Consider the following 17,127-nt stretch of genomic DNA (forward strand, 5'->3'; position numbering starts at 1 on the left):
TTTCTAGTGGTTTATTTGAGATAAGTGTACCACAGACTCTCCTTCCCAGGCTGGCTTTGAACCATGATCCTCAGATCTCAGCCTCCTGTGTAGCTAGGATTATAGGCATGAGCCACCAATGCCTGGCAGCACCAATATTTTACTGTAAAAATTCATGGATTCCGTGGAATTCTTCCAAGTGAATTGCCTGCCTTGGATGTCAAAATGTATTCAATAATTTTTGGATATATGTATAATAATTTCTTCAGAGTTTGTGATTTTTTTAATCAGAAATAATTTTAATTTATCTGTTGAAATGAGTAGTACAGAAACAAAAATATTTCTTGTGCTTGTCTGAAAAAGTATATTTTAAAATATTCTATATTCTATGTTTGCAAAATGTTCATAATTTATTTTATTTTCTCCTAGATATACTTTGAATTCTACATTATTTTATAATATATAGGTTCATTAATGTGTCCTTTCCGATTGTATTCCATATAGAAACAGTTTGCTTCCTTTTTTTCTAGGACTTAATATTATTTTTTTAAATTTTATTTTATTTTTATTTGGGATAAAATGACAATGTTGTCTAATTTGAGAATATTTGTAAAGTTTATGCTATGTAAACGCCTTCTGAGGTGAAGATTTAATACACTGATGTCAAAATAAATTATATGAATTACGTGTATTGTTACACTTGTAATTTTGTAATCAACTTTTTAATAACTTTTTCATTTCTTGAATCTGAAGAATGAAAAATATGGAATACTTCTCAAATTTTCATATTATCCTTGTGCAAGTGCCATGTTAATCTCTGTATTTTAATTTGAGTATACGTGCTGCTAAAGCGTGTAGTATCCTCTAAATTTAAGTAGTTAATCATGCAATCTTTATACAGGTTTATATCTATGGGTGCCTACTTGTAACAAGGAAACTTTATTGTTCCTTACAATGCTATCGATCTTATTTCCCTAAAATTCTGTGAATAATGGAAAATTTATATTTATCAGTCGATTGCTCACATTTGCAAATTTTTTTTGTCAATGACTATCTTAAGTCTTTTTATTTGGAATTTGATCATACTCTCAATTATTTATAGATAGGTCCAAAGGTGATGGCTTTTTCAAGTACTTATTTATTCAACTGAATTAGCTTTGCAGACCTAATGGATTCAAAGTAAGCGTTGCTTAAGAGCTACTTCTAAACTTCTTCAGCTGACATTTTCCCAAATGAGGTGTTACAGGAACAAATGTCTACCTGAGCCTTTACATTTCTTCCATGTGGGAACAGCCCAACCAGAATATCTTACCCTGACAGCATAGATTGTCTTACTAGAAGAAAACTAATCTTGGTTACAAGGGATCATACAGAGATGAACAGTTCAAACAGAACTGTTCAGACTAGAAGGTATTTTATCAAAATATAATTGTTTATTATACCTTCCATTTCAAAAGTAGCTAACGCCAAGAAGGTGAAAAAATTGTTCGTATGCATGATTACTTAATGTCCTGGCCTGTCTACCATCCAACCATGCAGGAACTTACACTACTGCCTTTTTATCACCCAATATTTTCATAGTTGCAGGAGAAGTGCATATGTTTCTCCTCATTATTAGGCATTAAATTGATAATGTTTTAATCACAGTGTTTCCTATTGCTTCCATGCTGTAAATCTACAAATGGTAAATCTTTAGGTCTAACTCTATCAGACACTGAAGTAGAGATAATGGAATAATACTTTAAAATAGAGTTGCCTTTAATACAGTAACTACAACAGAACAATACAAAACGTGTGCTTTTTAATTATATTATATATAGTTATATATTTTATATTGATATGTGCTGATTTTATATTTCACACATTGAAACTTACAAGAATTAGTTGATAGTTTGACAAATAAATTGATATTTATTTATTCCAATAAATAGAATTAGAATATAAATAATTAGGTTTAAAATATATATTAGACTATAAAAGTATCAATGCAATGTTTTTAGTATAAACTTATGATACATTCTAATTGTTCTTGGTCTTCTGAATCCACATGGTAAAAAAAAACAATGTTTTCCTCTAATCAATAATGGATTTTACTCTGCTGCTGTTTATTGTTTTAATTCGCTTGTCCCAAACTGTTTTTCTCCATATTTCTAAAGCATTCCTACTGATTAAGCCCAAATTTTGCTAAGATGTCTAAAAAATATTATTCTTCTGCAATACCCATGCATCCTAGGAACCCAGGTCCGAGTTACCTGCATCATCAGATAACAGGGGCAAAACTTCTCACCAAAGCCCATGCAACATATCAACACAAAGTAATTGAAGACCCATCTCAATTTCGCATTTCCTATATGTCAGGGCACCAATTCCTTGAGATGCAGGAATTAGAAGTAAGCAATTGTGAAATACAAGGCTACTTAAAATGAAGGATGAGATCGCAAAATTTGAGAGAAAGTACTGTAATTTAAACATTCAACTTACAGATAACCAGCCCATATGAGTGAACAAGTTCACAAAGTGTCATAAGATTATTTTTAATACCCCTCACCTATTATTAACGAAAGATTTTATTCCAACCTAAGTGGGCCAAAAAATAGTTTCTGGGAGGATAGATCAATAATTGTTCTACCAAAGCCCTGAAATCTTGACTTAGAGCTCAAATGTAATTCAGAAAAACATTTGAAGCACTAAAGAGTGCTTCAAACACTGGGAATTCAGTACAACATGTTTCTGTGGTATAAAAATGTCACTCTCAAACCAATGATAATCTATATTTAATTTCCTGAAAGTGTATTCCTTTTCAAATAAACATTTTGAAATCACATTCGCCAAAATAACATTTGACAAGTTGATGATACTTAGTGACATTACAAGTTTTTCAAGTATAGGGAGCAAGTTACAATAGAGTTGAATTATTTACACAGCACTAATGCCAAACATGTTCAACCATTCATTAAAGTGTAGAAATAATACCACCCACAATTTGTGTTTTTCAGTAAGCGACTTCCAGAAGTGTGTTAAATAGATCAGCCTCCTAAATTTCAAACCCAAACGTTACCTAATAAATTTCATCATTTATTAAGGTACATTTTTAAAAAATCACAAATAGTTGCCTTATCATATGTTATTTTATGTTTTCCCTCTGTCTAACATAGTAAGAAATATGACTTTAAGTCTTTAATATGGGTACTCATCAGAGATATGACAAACATAATATCTGTCTTCTATTTCTATCATATTCCTCTCTAGGAATAAAGTCAATTTTCTTCTTTTTCCAAAACTTATAGGTAGTAGAAAATATTATTCCATGTAAAATAAAAGAATCACACCATTTTACAAAGCCATTTATAAAAATTCATTGTTAGGAATACATTCTAAGCTATTTTTTAACTTTCTTTTTGACTAAAGATTAATCTTCCAAATGGGTGAGAATAAAATCATGTTTAGGTGCTTCACGTCTCCAGTCTTGCAAATTGTTGCTACAGATGAATGAATTATGGAAATATAAGCTGACATCAGTTCAAGAATATGCAGGATTGAGACTCCATGGAATGTATATAAACCTTTCAAAGTATTAATAGATAGTTTAACAGAATGACTATCAGGAAGTTGAAACCAGAGAGGAATTATAGTAAAGACATAGAATGAATGAAAAATGAACAAGGGGTAAGTACAGCTAGAATACTCAATGTACACATATCATGAAGGGAGTGGTAAATTGGAAATAAATCTTGGAGAAAGGGTTGTTTGAGAATGATGGAAGGAGTGACTCTGATCTAGGAGCATTGGACAATTAGATGGATATATTTAATTGTAACACAATTGCACAACCTTTTAAAATTCAGTTAAAAACACAAGAAACAAAAACACACAAAAATCACAACCAAACAGCAATCTCTAGAGAGTATGAATATGACCTCTCAAAATTTGAATCAGTTAAAGAAGGACATTCTTGGGAAAATCAAACAAAGCTGTTCAAAGAGGAAGTTTGGGGTAGGGGAGAATTTTGAACAGAATTAAATAGATTGTCTAAGGTTATAAATCACCTACATCTGCTCTAAACAGTATCTTTCTTCTATGAGTTTTTTGTCTGAACTGGATAATCCAGTCCTGAGAAACACTTGGTAGCTTGTGAGGTAGAATGGAAGAAACAAGATCAAGAACCCATTACTCCACTGGAGAGAAAACAATCCTCTATATTTTCTCTAATCTCTCTTCACTACTCTTTCTTCAAACTTTTAAGTCAATTGATTTTAATTTCTATTTTTCCTTTTTCCTCTGGCAAAGTAATTGGTCAAAATAATTTCATTAAATATTATTTGTCATTTTCTTCTTTCATGCTGTTTAATTGGCCAAGTGAGTCCATTAAACTACCCTCTTGCATTTGGTTGCCATGAAACAACATCTATGTTAATGAGGAAAAATCTAATGCTAAACTTTGTCTCCAGAAAACAGTCCAAGAGGCTCTAATCACAAATATTTGGCTGCATTTTTTTTCTTTTACCTTGAAAGACTTCTTCTGGCTAAAGTGCCAACAATAAAAAGTACTACATCACTTGTTGGTTCAATCAGAATTGTCTAACCTCAAAGATATATTTTGCTAACAAGATGCTTAGAAGAAACAAAAAAATACTGCACTTTTATCTTCTCTCTTAAGATTCTCCTTAGATACCATATCAGAAACAGTGAAGTTATTCTATGCAAAATTATTTCAATAGATTATTTTTCTCTTGGTCTTGCATTAGTTCACCAAGATGTATGGAGGAGAATAGAGTTAAATCACCCATACCTTGGAAGAAAGTGTGTGTTACAAAAGGACAATGCTTCTATGTCCTACTTCTATGTCCTTCTCTTAGCTCTTGCCGAGTTCCAATTAATCACAGCTTCTTGGCTTCAAGTCTAGTGAAGCTGAAGAGCCATACAGGCTCCACCACTGCTACATCTTCATTATTTCTCTTTTAAAACTCTTTAAGTTGCCTCATTTGGATGTGGAATTTATTTTCATGTCTTCATTCAATCAGTTCTGCATTATAGTGAGACAAATGTGCTCTGTAAAATCACTTTAGGGAGTAAAAATACTAACACAATTTACATCAAAAAGTTTTGGCCTCCCTTCACTGCAGAAGACAATACGCTTAGCTAAGGCTTCTAAGAAAACTTTTTTTTATTAATTTTTCCATTTGCTCAATTCTTTGCTGAACTTTTAGGCATATGTAATAAAAGAAGTCTTCATTATCTCATATTAATAAGAATATTATTTTTGTGAGCCACTTGGAAATGTGAAATCATTGGTTTGAAGTATCCAATCAGATTTTTTTCTGTGTTTCACTGCTTCACGTCCAAAGACATTGTGGAAAGTGTTACAAACAGAAAGGTGTAATCCCAACACCTTCTTTCATTGTGGAGGTCACTTTCTCCCTAAATATTTTGACTCAAATTATCTTTTTCAGAGAATTAATGTTTGATAATTAAAGGTAAATTCACAAATTTTGATGCCTTATTTTTTTAAGAACTTTTAATTTAAATTCCAATACAACCTTGTTTCAAACACTGAGAATATAGTTCCTGGGTAAGGACAATTCTCAAGGGAACCTACAGGATTTACAGCAAGGTTTCTGAGGTCTGATTGTTTAGTGTGAAAAAGAGCCATCTTCATCCACATTGCTCCCTCTCTACTAAGTCTCCTTGGATTTCTTTGCATGAAAGCCTATTCTTCCAGGCAATTTAAAATTTTTTTAATAGGCTAAGTTGTTAAAAATTTTGAACAATTAAATTTTACCTGTCATAACTTTAAAACTCTTTGAAATCCTTTATCAGAACCGAGAATTCACCAATCCTAATTTCACCTTTACCATCAAAAGGTTAACATGCTGTTTTCAGAATGTTATCAATGCAGCTATTATTTTCCAGTGACTTTGTAATGAGTATATATAACCATATTAGCTGATGCTAAGCAAAATGAATTCCAAGATATGGAACCAGATTTTTTTTTCATTTATGGTTGTTGTTTTTGATGAACTATGTGATTTCTGTTTTCTTTGGGTTTTTCCCCTATGGTTTATCCCTGCTGTATTTCATTTTGTATTGTGTATACATTTACCTTGATTAGCGAAGGGTAAAGGAAAAACATAATGGTGAGACAAAGGACCAAAGGCAAACCAATACAATAACAATACTCACAAGACATTATGTTGGAAATGTACATTCCAACTTATGAGGGGTAAAGGGGGGAAGGAAAACTGTAAGAAAAATGAGGGAGGGTTATCAAGTTTGAAAAGTTATGATTTGATACCTTACAATTACTGTAACCCCACTGTACATCATTTTTATAATAAAATTGAAAAAATAAGCTGCATAAAATATAATTTCACTGTATCGGCCCAGTAAATAATATTCTTTATGTAGTAACATTTTAAAAATCAATAATATTTGGCATCTAATTTGAATTAATTACCCCTTCTTTATCAGAGGGTCATCAACTTGAATGTTATCCAAGTAGACAATATTTTCACAATATACTTGCCAAATTTTTCAAAAAAGAATAAATTCAGTACTTTCTCATTCTAAAACAGAAAACAGTTTAATGCTATGGAAACCCATAACTTTTAAAAGTAAGTAAGTTGTTAAGAGGACAGAATATATGTGTTCTTCAAAATTCCTATGATTAATAGCTACTCATTTTTAAATTCTCAACATTCCTAAGAGATTCAAAACAGTACCTGTTTGCATGTTATGTAATTCTGCAATAGATGCAGTTTCCAATGGGGTATTACAGATTGAGAACTAAACAGAAAAATAGCCACATTCTGGTAGAGGATAAAACTGTGAAGCATGTGTAATAATTAATTCTTCAAAAGTAAGCAATTGTTTATGAGTAAGCTATTATAAATATGACCATCAATCCCAAGATTTATGCCATAAAGTCATCCTAGCCCAACAGTTTCCAACTTGTAAGGGACACCTTAAAATTCCTTAATTCACATCATGAATACCTTTTATCTATTTTGAAAAAATACTACACCTCTGCTAATGTGACACCCTCCTTGTTCTGAAAAGAACACAATAAACTGAGCTGCATCATTTTTCCTCCACTGGTATTCTTGAGATCAGAACACTTGCAAATATTATTTATATTTATACTTTTTTAATTATCATAGATATTCAGTATGCTAAGATAAGAAAATTATGATCCAAAGCCCACCCAGGAAGGAAGGTTTCTTAGAATCTTACCTCCAAAAATCTCCACGAAAGCCAGACTCAAGTGGCCCTGAGATTTAAGTGGTAGGACATGAGCCTTGAGCATAAACAGGCTCAGAGACACTGTCCAGGCCAAGAGTTCAAGCTCTAGGACGAACCAATAAAACAAAAACAAAATTGAAAACAAACCCCAATCCCAGCATTTTTCTCCATGTATACAGAGGCATGTAAAGAAGGAAATGGCTTCCTGTGTTACATATATGAAGAAGAAAGAAGATGTCACACAATTACTATCTTCATACCATATTAAACCAAACCCTTAAAAAATTGGTTTTTCTAAATGCATAAATTAATGTCATCCATTTGTTGGCAACTCTATCTAGATTATTCACATTAACATGGTATACATGAACTGTGCGAATTATTTTTAACTATGTTCTAATTATAACTCTTTGGAAAAATAACTAGGCAAATAGAATGCCAGAATCATTTGTGATTTTTCACTTAATCCCTCTACTTAAAAAGAATTTTGTAGTATCCTATAGAATATGAAATTACAAACAAAACCAAAAAATATATTTTAAATTTAAATTCTAATTTAACAAGGTCTACAAAGTCCTACATTAGATGAACTTTGCTATTTCTCCAGACTTAAGCTTTTGTAATCTTTCAACATTTATTTGGAATCCAACAGAATAAGACTTACTTACTTTTGCAAATTTTTGGATGGGAATCATGAGCTATCTTGCATCTATGGATGTTCTGTAATGATGAGAGCATTTAAAACACAAGTGAGGATATATATGAATTGCATTCAATAGGAAACATAATGACAAAATTAGGCCAAACTTACAACTGTGTATTCCTTTAATGTTGTTTGGTTTGTTTTACTGAGACAAAATTATTCTACCTGGTCCAGGGAAGGTACCGTTATGTAATTCCACGCTCTAATCTCCTGTCTGAGTGCTAGAATTCCAGGCTTGTATCACATTGACCTGCCATATTTTCTTTATTTAATCTAGAAACAGACTAGCAATTCTGAACTTCTCCTATGATCTTATCCACTAGACTGACTGCTCAGACTGTTTATATACTATTTTCAAAGATGTTTTAACATTTGACACTGGATATAAACATTTTCAGATGCACCATCAGGGTTCCCTGACTCATTCCTCCATGGATCCTATCCCGTTAATAATGATTGCTTGACTCTCTTACTATCTTTGGTCCCTACCTATGTAATATTCTCAACTTCTGGGGGAAAGTTCACTTGAGGGATTTCTAATATTAAAAATTATCACTTGATTCTAGTCTTACTCAGGACCTATTTTCTATTTTTTCTAACTTTTCTACATATTCTGAGAGCTGTTTCATTTGTGTATTTTTGTGTGCACCTATAAGTGCTTCTGTGTGTATGTGTATGTTTGCATGTATGGATGCAAAAACCTAAAGCTGTTATTCAGCAATCTTGCTCGTGACTGGTATTCCAGCTTTTGGCTGGTTAATTATAGGTAGTGTCTTAAAGCCTATATTGTCCAAGCCAGATGTAAATTGAACTTCCCAGACTCCTTTACATTCTTAGGTTTTATTTTTCCAGGAGTATCAACTTTTAAACTTCAAACACTTTTGTGAGTGTAAAGTCTAACCTGTAGCCCAGATTTTTAACTCAAGAATTCATATAAAGATAGATGAACATTTACATTACATATCCTGAGTGTACACTGTTAGAAATGTGATCATAAACCAAGTTGTTGTAAGATCTGAGGATTAGGGTTTAAAGCCAGCATGGGTAGGAAATTCCTGTAGACTCTTTGCTCAAATAATTACCAGAAACCTGGAAGTGGCACTGTGGCTCAAGGGGAAAAGCACTAGCCTTGAGCTGCATTTCAGAGGGACAGCCCCCTGTCCCATATTTCAATTTCCACGAACAACAACAACAACAACAAAAGAATTTAAGAAAAGGAAAGAAAAAGAAATGTGATCTTAGCCACCAGGTTCATTGCTAGTATAATTCCTGTTCTCTCAGATGGACTCTTTTTTTCCAGTTAAGTCTATTCTTCCATATCTGACTTACATTGGAAACAGAATCATTCTTCCATTCTCTTTTTTGCACATTTATGTGATTATCAAGCGTGATTTAGAAAAGGAGTGGCCTCATGCTTCATGTTCCACTTAGGAGTAATGCTTTCTCCATATCACTCGCATAAATCTACATACTGGACTTGGCATTATTGTTTCAAAGTTTTCTTATTTGTAGAGTCTTCTATATTGTATTGAACACTTATACATAAACACAGAACTTGTTTTTCTCCTATAATTGCTATTGTTTCTCTTACGGTTAACTCATGTACACTTGGGAAATTAATGCACAGCACATAGACTCACAAAAAATGATCTGAGGACCTTCTTCCCATTTAAAATTCACATTAATTTACAGAGCACATAAGAAGTTTGAACAAAATGTTCTCATGGATAATGTATTAATAAGCAATTTAAATTGCATTTCTATTTACTAAGTTGTCTCTGAAACACGTGTTACCTCATGTCCAAAAGTGTCCTTGTGCTATTTCAATGAAGCCAGAAAACAGTCATTATTTTCTGTAGCAGCACCATAGATTGTTACTGGAAATAAGTGGAAGTAACTGTTATTGGACGTGGAAACTGATCCCAGGAGAGGAATTGAACACGGAGAAATGATAAAGTTCAAGTTAACTATTGCTTTCCTTTTTACTGTACAAGAAAAGAATCCAAGGCTGGAAGGAAACTCTGTCCGTGACTTTTTTGAGTGTGTCCTTTACTCATATAAAACTTGTCTGTAAACATCTGGTTGAGAGTATTACAAAAGGAAACAATATGCCATTTGAAGGCCAGTATAGAACAAAAGGAAGTAACTTTGTTTTAAAAGTGTTCTACTGCAAAGAAGCAAAGATATGGAGGTTTTTAAGTGTCTTATGGATGGATGTTTCACTCCTGAGATGATTCTCTTGTTGCAGGAATCAGTTATCAATTCCTTTAGTCTGGTCATGAGTTTTCGATAGCAATAAGGATTCCAAAAAAGCAGGATCCAGTGAGTATGATCAGCAAAAGCAGTCTCTTCTCGGACCACCAATATTATAAGGAGAGTCCCAAAGAAATACCCAGGGTTTGTTTTGTTTGCTTGTTTGTTTAGTTTGTGCTGGTTCTGGGGCTTGAACTCAGAAACTGGCCCCTGTCCCTGAACAGTTGTCTTTCTTTCCCACCTGGCCCAAAGCTAGTACTCCACTGCTTGATCCAAAACTCCACTTCTGGCTTTTTTGGTGTTTAATTACAGATAAGTGACAGACTCTCTTGCCTGGGTTGGCTTTAAAATAAGACAATAAGAAAGCTAAGTGACATCAACTGTATAGAATTCTCTTTTGAACCAAGTAATATTAGATGAAGTTTACTATAAAGCTAATATTTGACAATTTTTAAAGGAGAGAATATATTTAGCAAAGAAGCCATAACAAATAACTCAGCGAAAGTAGGTGCACTACTAAATTATTTGGGAAGATTACAATTGACTTCATCATTCCTTTGGGGGAAACTTAAAGCCATATTTGCACTTTTTTATTGGTTGTGGGGATTGAACATTGATCCTGGGCACTGTCTCACAGCTCTTCAGCACAACTTGAGCACTCTACCACTTTAGCTTCAGCACCACTACCGGGTTTCTGGGGTTAATTGAAGATAAGTGTTTCATGGACCAGTGTTTCCTGACCAGGCTGGCTTTGAACCACAATCCTCTGGTCTCAACCTCCTGAGTAGCTAGGATTACAGGCTTGAGCCACCAGCACCCAGCTCATATTTGCATTTATGTGCACTTAATGTCACTATGTAGACAAAGAATGGAAATCTGAACCAAATGATGTGACATTGCAGCTATTCAGAAAAATTGAAGTAGCAATAAATATGTCCTCCTTTTCCATTTTGTTACATTAATGACTCATGAGTTATGGGACTCTTACATTAGCATCCACTTTCATCTTTGTAGGTGTATTTAGTATCAGGAAATGTTCATAGAGAAGTATAAAAAGACAGATTTTTAGGAAGCAAAGGAGATCAGGTATGAAAGAACAGCATGGAAGAAGATACATTTATCACACAGAGATTAAGAACTAGCCTAGGAGATTTTGAATGCTAAAGGCAATGAGGAATAAGCCTAGTTGATAAATAGTTCTTCAATAACCAAACATGGTTCCCTAGAACGGTTTCTCCTGTACCTTAGGTACTATCATTTTTTCTTTCCATCTGGAGTTATTCTTTCTCTTCTGTCACAACTGTTAATTAGCCTTTGCCTTTTTGGAGTGATGACTAGCCAAAATAATTCCCAAATCTCACTTAGACTATCCTTCTCATGGTGACTAGCAGTGACCCCACTCAAAAGCCTGGAATCTTTTAATTTTCCAGTATTAATCTTCACCTGACATCTAAGCACATTCCCGGCATTAATTGCCGTGACCTAATGAACAAAACATTCTTTCAACACAGTATCCTAACATAGGTAAAGTACATGAATTAGGGACTATTGTCAGGTATTAGTATGGAAGGAGGAATTATATATTCCAAATATGGGTTCTTTATTTTGCATTTACTAACTAAATTGTTGTTGTTGTTGCTATTGTTGTTTTGGCAGTCCTGGGACTGAACTCAGTGCTTGGGAATTATTCCTCAGCTTTTTTTTCCCTCAAGGCTAACCCTCCACCACTTGAAGCACAGGACCACTTCCAGTGTTTCCTTTTCAATTTATGTGGTACTGAGGAATTGAACCCAAGGTTTCATGCATGCTAGGCAATCACCATACCATGAAACCACATTCCCAAAACCCTAAATGACTTTCTTAAAATGGCATTACATTTTCATTCTGTAATTATGTATCATAATTTTAGCCAATAATTTTTGCTAGAAAAGTGCATTGAACACAGTACGGAGTCCAGTAAGGCTAGACGGACAATGCATAACTGTCACAGTGTAGCCAGGGCACAGAGGGACTTACCTCATGGTGCTTGTACAACAGACTGAGTGAGACAGCTCCTGACCCACAGCCTACCTCCAGAATGAGAGGGCCACCTTGGTTCTAACCACATGGGGATGCTGAGAAAGAGAAAGAAAGCAGGTCAGAATTACACTTAAGCCAGGTGCCGGTGGCTCAGTCCTATAATCCTAAGTACAATAGAGGCTGAGATATGAAGATCGTGGTTTATAGCCATCCCGGGCAGCAACACCTCTGAGACTCTTATCTCCAAAGAACCACCAGAAAACTGGAAGTGGTGCTGTGACTCAAGTGGTAGAGTACTAGCTTTGAGCTGAGGAGCTCAGGGAGCTGCCCCAGGCCCAAAGTTCAAGCCCCATGACTGAAAAGAAGTGGACTTCCCACCACAAAATGTGGACTGAATAGCACCCATTTTCCTAGGGAGCATGGCAGAGAAGTCAGGCCGAGCTTCCTGTCAGCTGGGAGTCTTTAGTGGGTCATCCGGTTTATCTGTGCCTCAGTTTCCCCAGCTTTAAAACTGAACAAAGTGAAGGATCCCATTACTCATGGGGATAGGATAATAAATAAAGAGATCCATGTTTTGTTTCATAATCCCATACCTGTTGCACCATTAATAACACACACCATCTGAGATCTTTCCGGGTATCTTCCTATCATATGCTCACGGAATTGCCAAGAATAGTATCAGATGGCCTCTTCCTCTGTGCCTGTCCCTGATCCAGAGATCCCTCTGTATTAATCTCTTGTTTCCTCACAACTGTCCCATAAGGAGATTGAAGTCCAATGGTTGAGGCCCAACCCAGAGTTTCACCTCTGGTCAAGAATCTGCTGCCGTGGACTGAGTTTGGGCCAATCTGACTAAACCAATGACTGAGTGTGGTGCTACATATCTACCATTCCAACTACAGAAGAACGGGCCTGGTGGCTAATGCCTGTCACAGATAGGAGGACCATGATCCAGCCCAGACTGAGCATATATTAATTCTCCATCTCAGAAATGCCCAAGACAGAAAAGCTTGACTCTCATGGTAGAACACCTAACTGGCAAGCCTAAGGCCTTGATGTCAAACCATAATATACCAAAAAGAACCAGAGTCCCAGTGCCAGAGGCTCATGCCTATAATCCTAAGTACTCAGGAGGCTGAGATCTGAAGATCACAGCTCAAGATTTAAAATAGGGTTGACCTCACCCATCAGACGTCATGATGAGAAGACCCAGAGTCTGACCTATGCTGTTGAGCTCCATACTAGCTGAACTCATATCCTTACTAAGTGTTGGTCATGCTCTCTGTCCCCCTGGGAAGCCACCCCCTGCAGGCCGCACTCCCAGGTCCTACAAAGCTCACACTGCCACCAACCAGGCCAAAATAGTACACAGCTCCATTGCACACAGATCCCTTGTTCTTGTAATTTAACAGTGCTGTGTCCCCTTCAAGCCTCTCACCTTTCCAGGCCCTCGACCTCAGCTGTAAATCCCATACATGCCCCAAAGTTAGCAGGTAGAAGTTAGCAAAGCATTTGGCCTCCTTGTTACAACCCACTTCTACACACACACACACACACACACACACACACACACACACACACACACATCCAGACCGGTGACAGAACTTTCATCCATGCAGCACCTGCAATTTTCCAACTTATCACAAACCTGAGCACAGTCAGGCTGTACAAGGAAAAAGATGATCTCTCTCTCTCTCTGTCTCTCTCTCTATGTCTTTGTCTCTCTGTTTTCAGGTGAAAGGTTGACCGAGCACAGAAAACAATGGCTCACACAGCAAGGTGTCTATCATCTGCATCCAACACCTCCTATCCCCAGAAAAAAAGGAAAAGACCCCAGAAGGCAGGTGTATACATGCTGCTCTACACCTCTGATTAAAGCCACTGGGTTCTCATAATGGAGAGGAAGGGCGCAGATATGCGGCTGTGTGGCTCCCACTGCTACAGGCCAGGGGATCTGTGGCGCCCACTCCTCACCCAACCCTGTATCTCCCCGTTTCCTGGGACACTAGCCGCTGGGGATGGGGGTAGGATCTTCAGGTCAACACCCACCCCCTCGTCTTGGGCACATTTATGGCAGGGCGTGAGCCAGAAGGTGGGGCACAGTAGAGGTGCGGGTCAGGGTCGGAGGGAGGAGATATGGGGTCCCAGCGTGCAGGGCTGTGTGGCAGCCACTCACATGTGTTGCTGGCAGAAGCTTTTGGCAGCTGTTCCAGGTGGGGCAAGCAGCAATGGCAGAGGCATTACAGACACTCAGGCCCTGAGCAGAGGACAGAGGAGCCAGGACCTGGGCCGCAAACTGGCTCATGGCACACCATTGCACCATTGCCTGAGGAAATCATGGGTCTGAGCCCGCAGCACCAGGTTTGAAATGCTGCTCCATGGGGAAGGTGGGGAGGGGGCCGGGACTCAGGCAGGCACAGGGTGGGCCTGAAGAAGGCCTCTTCTTGTAGGCCTCGAGTCTCTTGCTCACCACTCAGCCACCTCTACCTTCCTTAACTGCTGGTAGTGGTGTCAACAAACAGAGGGAATCATGGTGCTACTGGGCAGCATGGAATGTGGGCGTGGCCACCATTCTTGTATCCCATTGGTCAGAAAGAACCATGAAACAATGGGGGTGTGGCTGGAATTCTGTGATGCAGGCAGAATGGGCGGAGTCAAAATGATGGCAGCCCCTTTCCCAGAGAACTCTGTCCAATCCAGTTGGGGACAAGAGGGTTACCTGCTTTAGCCATGGCTGCACAGATTGCTGTGTATGTCTGTTTGTTCCCAAACCTTGAACCCAGGATCTGGGCACAATCTGTGAGTTGCTTTAGATCAAGGCTAGCTCTCTACCACTGGAGCCACATGGCTTTACTTCTGGCTTTGTTGGCACAAGTTGGACAGGAGTTTCAAGGACTTTCCTGCCTAGGGTGACTTTGACAACGATCCTCCTTTCACAGCCTTGCAAGTTTTAAGGAGGAAAGATGAAAGCCACTGATGCCTGGCTAATCATTGGTTTTGCTGATGTTCTTGGACAGGCCTGTGAGTTCCCTATCCTCAGGTTTAATTGTTAGGAGCTAGAGGCCACAGTTTGAATCCTAGTCCTGCCACCAACAAATGGCAGGAGATCCTATGAAACTCATTCCTATTCATACGATTACCAAAGGAATGTGAGGTATGTCATGGTTAAATGGGCAGTACTTGAGTGATTCGAGGCTAAAATTATACACAATTACATTATAGGACACTGGTCAATATTAATTCTTTATGAAGCATTTAAACATTCACCTTCATTAAATAGAGTGCAAATGAAATACCTACGAATTGGGCATCACATAGCATGGAGATGCCTTTTTTTTTTCTGCCAGGACTGGGATTTGAACTCCTGGTCTAGGTAACCCTGCTGTTGCACTGTGTGGAAAGGGGAAGCTTGCCTCCTTGAATTCAAGAAATTCAAGTCTGTTCCTTGGGCCTGAAATCAATGCCCACCACTAGAAAACATCCTATTTGTGTACATTTTAAATATATGATTTATATTTATATACATATGTTGATTCCATATTGCATTCAGTGTAGTAACTTATTTTATTTTTTGTTTTATTCATGTATTGACTACTCATTTTGTTGACTATTATGACACATAGAACAGTGATTCCATTGATTACATAGGATATAGGTTTGCATATGTATTGCACATCCTTCCTGACACCCAGGACTTTACAAGAAAAAGAAAACATATGTCACCATCAGCTTCTTACTACACAATTCATTTTTTGGGAGTGCTGGCATCTGAACTCACAGCCTACAAGGACCAATTCATGAATGAGTGAGTGTCAGCCTGCCATCATGTGTCAAATTGAGCTGACAGGCAGTTCTGAGTACCTGAGATTGAGCTCCAGCGGTTGACCAAATAAAAAAAGATTGACATGCTGATAGTAGTACACTAATAAATATATATCTTTATAGAGTGCCAGATATGTCTATACATTATTCAGTTATATAGACTACATTCCTACCAATTCTTGGGTATTTATAATGCTACATGTAATTAATGTTATTGCTTTCATGCTTAACAAACTATTAAGTAAATCAATCAATATTCTGAAAATATTGCATTCTGTAAATAATAGTATTCTTTTAGTGCTTCATAAATATTAAATAAAATCAGTCTCCTGAAATGATGCTGTCTAATTTTATAGGAGCGTCATTCACCATCAACTCATTGATAATATTACCTTGTTATTCCCATGGATGGGAACGAGTCTCTTAGTATCTCCTGCCATTGATTGGTGTCAGGACTGGTATTCGAAATCAGGGCCTACATTACCATGTGGACCTATGACTTCCTCAATAGTCTGACAACCTTCAGCAATCCAAGATGAAGTACCCTTTGCAACAGTGTCATTCAGACCTAGGAGGGTAACCGTGCAAGGGAAGAAGACATAAAAAGGCCATCTTGCTGCATTTTTTCTGTACATTTTTGCCACACAAGGCCTGGGGTCTAGGATCCCAGTATCTACTGTGGGTACAGTGGCTGCACCCCAGCATAGGGTGATCAAAGCTGAGGCAGAGTTACCACAACCTGAGTTCAAGCCCCCTGCTGGGCAAAAAATAATTTAAAAAGATTCGCTTCCTGGCTTGCAATTCACATCGTTTATTCTGCCAGGGTTTGGATTTGAACTCAGAGTCTGGGTAATTCTGCAGCACTGTGGAAGAAGGGGAAGCTCACCGTACTTGAAGATAAGAAAGTCAGGCCTGTACTCTAAGCCAAAATTCAAGCCCCAGCCTTGGAAAACATACTATTTATATTCGTTGTAAATACAGGATTTGTACTTACCTATGGATGTTCAGTCCATACAGGTTAGGTGTAGTTTTTCCTTGTACTTTTTGTTTTATTCATTTATTTACCATTGATTTTATTATGATGAAACCCATTCCCTTTATTACATTGATGA

The 17,127-nt window shown here is 36.9% G+C and overlaps 1 pseudogene; it reads right to left on the reverse strand.

The window, feature by feature from the left end:
• Positions 1-736: 736 nt before the first annotated feature.
• Positions 737-833, reverse strand: LOC122098706 (annotated as a pseudogene).
• Between the last annotated feature and the right edge of the window lie 16,294 nt (positions 834-17,127).

This window comes from Dipodomys spectabilis, unplaced genomic scaffold (genome assembly GCF_019054845.1).
Source record: "Dipodomys spectabilis isolate Male_0828 unplaced genomic scaffold, ASM1905484v1 ptg000487l, whole genome shotgun sequence".
NCBI classification, from domain to species: Eukaryota; Metazoa; Chordata; class Mammalia; order Rodentia; family Heteromyidae; genus Dipodomys; species Dipodomys spectabilis.